Below are 6,000 nucleotides of genomic sequence, written 5' to 3'. Positions count from 1 at the left end.
GAGCAAGCTAGACACTGGGCATCAAGCCAGAGGCAGCCATGGATATACCCCAGGGTAGAAAATTAAGTGCCTAGGGGACTTTACCAGTGCAAATGTAGGCACCTAGAGAGTTAGGTGGCCACTGAGCAGTAGTTTTGAGGCTCTACGTTTTGGACTTCCGCACCTTAAGTGCCAGGCCCCCAAATCCTGTTGTGGACTTTAGGAGCCTCAGTCCTATTGTATGTCAATGAGATTCTAACCCTAGACCGGGCATTAAGGCTGGGAAAGGTGTGTGGGGAACATGCCTGCCTGCAGAGGGCCCTCAGGGAGAAGAGAAGGGCTGTTCTTAGCCCGCTAGCTCACACTAAGCTACTGCCAGTCTGCCTGCCGGAGTGGGGAACGCATCCCCAGCTGCAGTGCAGACAGACCCGAAATGCTCCTGCCTATATGGCACTCCGGGAAGCAGCAGGAGTCGTGAACCACTCTGGCCACTTTGGGAGCTGGTGCAGAACAGCAGGTAGCCTCCACTGCCACCAGCTTGTTCTAGGAGCCAGAAAGAGGCCTCTGGCAGGAGATGGGTTCCTGACCGCAGTTAGCAGCTCTCAGCAGTGTCAGCCATGCTGTGTACCAGGTCACGTGGTCAGTACTAGATTTCATCATGGTTATCACGGACTTCTACCCTGGGACCATTCCTGGAGGCTGAGAAGGGCAGAAACTGCTTCTGTGTTGTTTGCTGCTGGTATTGCAGTGATGCCTCGGGGTCCCAAGCAGAGATTAGGGCCCCATGGGGCAGGGCTCTGTAACAATATCAAAAAGACAGTCTCTGTCCCACAGCACTCACAGATTTATGGAGAACCCTAAAGCACAGGTGGGGTAGGAAGGCCAAGGGAGCAGTGAGAGACGTTGGTTATCTAGCAAAGGCAGAACAAGAACCAGTGGCCGGATGCTGAAGCCATTGGCACAAGCTACTGAGGGAGGTGGTGGCTTCACCAGCTCTTGATGTCTCCAAATCCAGCCTGGATGCCTTTCCAGGAGATGGGCGCTGCCCAAACCCAAGTTATTGGCTCACTCCAGGGGTAAGTGGGGGAAGGGCTCTGGCCTGTGGTATCCAGGTGGCCAGATTAGATGATGTAATGCTCCCATCTGGCCTGGAACTCTAGGTTTTTGCATGTCGAGCATTAGCCTGTTAGGCACCTTCCTCCTTGGTCACCAGTGCCAAAATCAGACTTACCCAGGCTAGTTTGTAATAAAAGGTCCTTCCTCCCTGGCCCCCAGACCCAGCTGCATTGTGAGATTGGGCCCTATATTGCCTCCCAATCCAAGTGTCTGACCATATCTCCCTAGGGAGCGCCTAGGCCCTGTGCCCTCACAGTAACACTTAGACGACAAGCCCCAATCTGCCTCATGCACCCGATAATCCTCCCAGCGCAGGTGGGGCACAACAGCAGTAGGGGGAGTCCATGCCTGACCAAGCCAACAAGGCTGCTGCAGACTAATCCAGGCTGTGAGGCCGAAGGAGTGGCAACGAAAAGGTAACAGCTGAACGCCTCCATAGGGAGCCTGGGAGGTCCCAGGGGTAGCCCTGAGAGTTATTCAGAAAGGTTTCTGGCTTCTGACCTGTGGCCCCTCAGGGCAGGGTCTGTCCCAGCCCCCTGCCTGCACCATCCCCATTCAGGCAGATCAATGGAACTTCCAAAAGCCCCTTATGCACCAGTGGGTCTACAGCAGGGGCTCAGGGAGCTGCAACCAGGCCCACACCTAGCTGCCCCATGCAGCCAGGCCCAGCTGCGACTGCACTGCACGGACACCCATGCAGGTTACCCCCACTTGAAATGAGGATCAGCTGCAGAGGTGCAAATGGCAGCATACAACAGCTTTGCACTAGGGGGTGGCAGCTACACTGGGGTAGCCCCATGGCTGTAATCAGAGCAAATAAGGCCCACATCAGCCTAGGGCAAGAGGTGAAGGCTCTCAGGGCTCAGCAAGGTCAAGTTCCAGCATGGCAAAAGGAGAACAGGAAACTCAAGGTTGCGTCTTAGGGCTCATGTGGCTCAATATGTTTATTAGTGAGCGTTCAGCAGGCACAACGGTATTTACGCTAGTCAAGTCCAGAGAGGACTGCAAGGCACTTCTGAGGGACCTGATCCAGCAAGGTGAACTTCACTGGTGAATAATACAGTGTAATACACCTTAGAGGGAATACTACTAATACGCATCTCAGGGGTCTAAATTACCTGTGTGGCCCCAAGAAAGGGAGCTGGGCATCCCTGTGGGCAGCTCAATGAAAGCCTCTGCCCAATGTGCAGCAGGACCAGTTACAGGCACCAGCAACATGTTTAGGTGCACAAAGACTGGGATTGAGAACAGCGGTGAAAACACCATTGTGCCTTCTCTAAACCGCTGGTACACTCTTGCCATGTTCAGGTCTGGTTACCCCAGCTCAGAAATCCTGGTGCCAGAGAGCAGGTGCAAAGATGAGGTGGAATGCAGCTGGGGGAAGGTTTTCCCAAGCAGAGACTGAACAGATTAGCCATATAGCATTTAGAAAGGAGGGGACATGGAGAGATATGTAAGATTAGTTTGGGGCTCTTGCACTCCCGGGGCTCTTGTTTGCACTCCCAGATGAACAGCCCAAAGGGAAGCCCAATGAAATTAAAAAGCAGCAACTTTCCAACTGGAAAAAGGGGACTGTTTTTAAACGCACTATAGTTTATAAATGGAACCTGTGGAACTCCCTGCCCCAAGTGCTGGGGGCCAGAGCTCAGGAGGCTTGAACACAGAATGCGAATTGGATTTCAGAAAGGAATTAATTCAGGGACGTTCTCCGGCCTGCCTTCCACTCAGTCAGCAGGATGGTGAACATGGTCCCTGCTGGCTTTGGAATGTATGATTTGAATAATGAGAAGGGATGCAGCTCCATGAGAGGGGAGAAAAATTTCAAAGGGCTCAAACCTTTCAGACATCAGGGCAAAAGCCAGCCCCTGCTTGATGGCTCAGGAAGCAACATCACTGCAGCCATGGGAGCAGGGGTTTCAGACCTTCCTTTGGACCACATCGCTGGCCAGGCTCTGGTGTACCTCATCAGCAGGCGATGGAGTTCCAGCCAGGATGACTGGGAGCCGTTGGGTCTAATCACTGCACTCCTCAGAGATTGTACCTGCCTTGGGATGGGGGCTGTAGCTGTGCCAGGGAGGGTGCCAACTGAGGCACTGGTCTCAGGATCCGGGTGGTGTTGCCTACCCTACACCTGGGAGGGGGTAGGTGCAAAAAGACTCTAGAAAAATGAAAACCCTTATCCTTTGTCCCCAGCACCACACACAGTCCACCTCCTCCACCCCACAGACAAACACCTGCTATACTGGGCTTTGGGTAACACATTGCTAGGCACCATATCACCCCCCAGCTAGCTGGAGAGCAGGAAGGAGGGGTATCCTGGCCCCTCCAGCCGGGAGAGACGCACTGGAGAGCAGGCCAGTCCATTGCGCTTTATTACTCGCGCACACCTGGTTGCCAATACACAGACGAGTATGTCCATGGTTATCTTACAACAGGCTGACTGAGAGCAGGAAACAACCCCGGCAGAAAGGTGAAGTGCAGCCGCAGCCACAGAGCACAAAGCACCAGCCAGGCAGCTCCCTAGCACAGACAGCCGGGCCTGCAGCCTTGGCTGGGCACCCGGCTTTGTAACACCGCAGCACTGCTGCTGCCAGCTCCAGTCACCTCCATTGGTACTGAAGTTCTGTGGCATCCTGGTCCAACACCCCATGGTCGCAGCTATTCTGTGCTCTGAGCCCAATGGGACAAGGGCTCAACAGCTCCCCTCCCTCTGAGCTGGCCCAGGCTGACCATTAACTGCACTAGCCAGTTAATTGCGGTCACTGCTAGAAGAGGTGAGTGAGTTAACAGGCCCGAGCCTGCTCCTGTGGGATCCTAATGGAAACAAGGCAGGGGTAGCTTTTACCGCAGTGCAGCTAGGCAAGGGCACCTGCGGGGGGTATAGTACTGACCTCCCCAGCTCCACAGCAGTAAAAATTGCTCCCTGTGCCTTGGCACTGCTAGGCATTCACAGCAAGAGAGCTGCTGTGTATTCGTTCTCGTAAAACACCACCCGAATGTGCACCCTCCCTGTCCTCCCACGAGCAGGGATCAAGAGGGAGAAGGAAATCCAGCTGCACCTGTTACAAGTGGCTCTCTGCACTGGGGCATTATGGCAGCTGCCGGCGGTACCCCAGCAGGAGGGCTCTGATGTGTTGGCAAATACCAGGCTCAACCCTAGAGCAGCGAAGGCAAGGTGTAGCTTTCACACGAGACAGCAGGTGGAGATAACTCATGAAAACTACCCCCAGCCATGTCTATACTAGGGCTTCCCCTCCTGTTAGCTTGCAGTAAGATCACACCTCCTTTCCTGGTGAAGATGAGGCCTATGGGGATTTGCAAAGACGGGCTTTCGGCAGCTTGGTGGGGACTGTTTTGTTTCCAAGGTTGGCTCTGCTTGCGCCTTCCCTGTAGGAACAGCCAGAGGCTGTGTCTGTGCTGTGGGACTTTGCCCTGCCAGGACTGTTGGGAAGGCTCGGGCTGGCTGCGCGTAACCCTGTCACTGCAGGGAAGGCCTTCCCAGCTGCAGGGTTGTTAGTACTGGAGCCGAACAGCCATTACCAACACACCAACCAAAGGGCACCGAACAGAAGCTCACGCTTACGGAGCAGGCTTGTCTTCACTGAAGTTTCACTTCCAGTGACCTGCTCGTCTAGACGAGCCCTGGGCTGAGCCACAAACACTGTGGCAGTGACACCCCCAGGCAATAAGCGACCAACCAACTTGCGGTCAAATCGCTAAAGCAAACAAGCCCCTGCTGCTTGGCTGTTGTGATGCCCTCACTTCACCGCTTCCCCAGCCCAGACAGGACCTGCATTCTAATGGAACAAGCAGACAGGGCATTTTCAGGCCCCCATTGTCTGCCATGAAGAAGCAAGAAGAGAGCACATGGCCCGTGTCTGCCCCTTTAAACAAGGCCGCAGCCTCGCTGCCAGCCGCACTGGGAGGCAGTAGCCAAGGGAACTTGTGCCTGAGCCAAAGTCTGGCAGCATAAAGCCACAGGCACATCTCGCTCCCTGCCCCCGGTGCAGCTACATCGCCAGCGCTGAAGCCACGAGACCTAGAGACAAACCAGAAGAATGGAGGCCTGTGGGGGCAGGGCTGACAGGCCTGGGGGGTGAGAGGCAGGCAGGGCTGGGGCTGCCTCTGGGAGGCAAAGGAAGGGCTCACCTGTTGATCCCAGGAGCGAGAGGGTGTGTAGAGGCAGGGCAGAGTCGATAGAGAACAGCTGGGAAGGTGGGTTCAGACCTTCCCTGGATCCAAAGGGGTGAGCGAGAAGACCAGATGAATGCTAAATTACTGGGCTAGATGCCCAGGTGCACCACAGCAGCTCTTGGCATACAGGGGAGATAGAGAATGTGCCATCTTTCCACCGCTGAGCCTGGGGGCTGAACTGGCACCCCCTGCATGAGGTAGAACAGCCTTGAGGCTGCACTAACTTGAACCAGCTCCCATTAAGTCTCTCTGGTGGCCGGGATCAGTGGCCCCATCCCTATGGGAAAGGTGGGGAGCACAGGACAGGACTTGCATACAATGGGGAATCCTCAGCTCTGCCTTAGGGCAGCTTTAAATCTGGTTTGTGCTATGGCAGCATCACCAGGGCAAGGCCACTATTAAATCTTAACCCCACTCAGGGCTGCCTCGCTGGGATGTCCTACTGCCCTGATTGAGCAGAGCCCTGATCCCTACACTCCCCAGAGAGGGGCTGGCTCCAATGCATCCCACCGACTCCATGCCAAAACGCACCCAAGGCTGCGGCCCAGCCCGTGACTTTGGCAGCTCACAAAGAGAGGGTGTGACTGGCCTGAGGACAACAGGGTGCGGCTTGACTTGGTCAGGGCAAGGCTAGGTTATTTCTTCCCAGCCCAATTCTGCAGTGATCCAAGTGCCCAGGGCTGCATGTGGATGGGGTGCAGGAGAAGCTGC

The sequence above is a fragment of the Lepidochelys olivacea genome (assembly GCF_965140295.1).
Source record: "Lepidochelys olivacea isolate rLepOli2 genome assembly, chromosome: 10".
NCBI classification, from domain to species: Eukaryota; Metazoa; Chordata; order Testudines; family Cheloniidae; genus Lepidochelys; species Lepidochelys olivacea.
Note: the sequence above shows the minus strand (reverse complement) of the source record.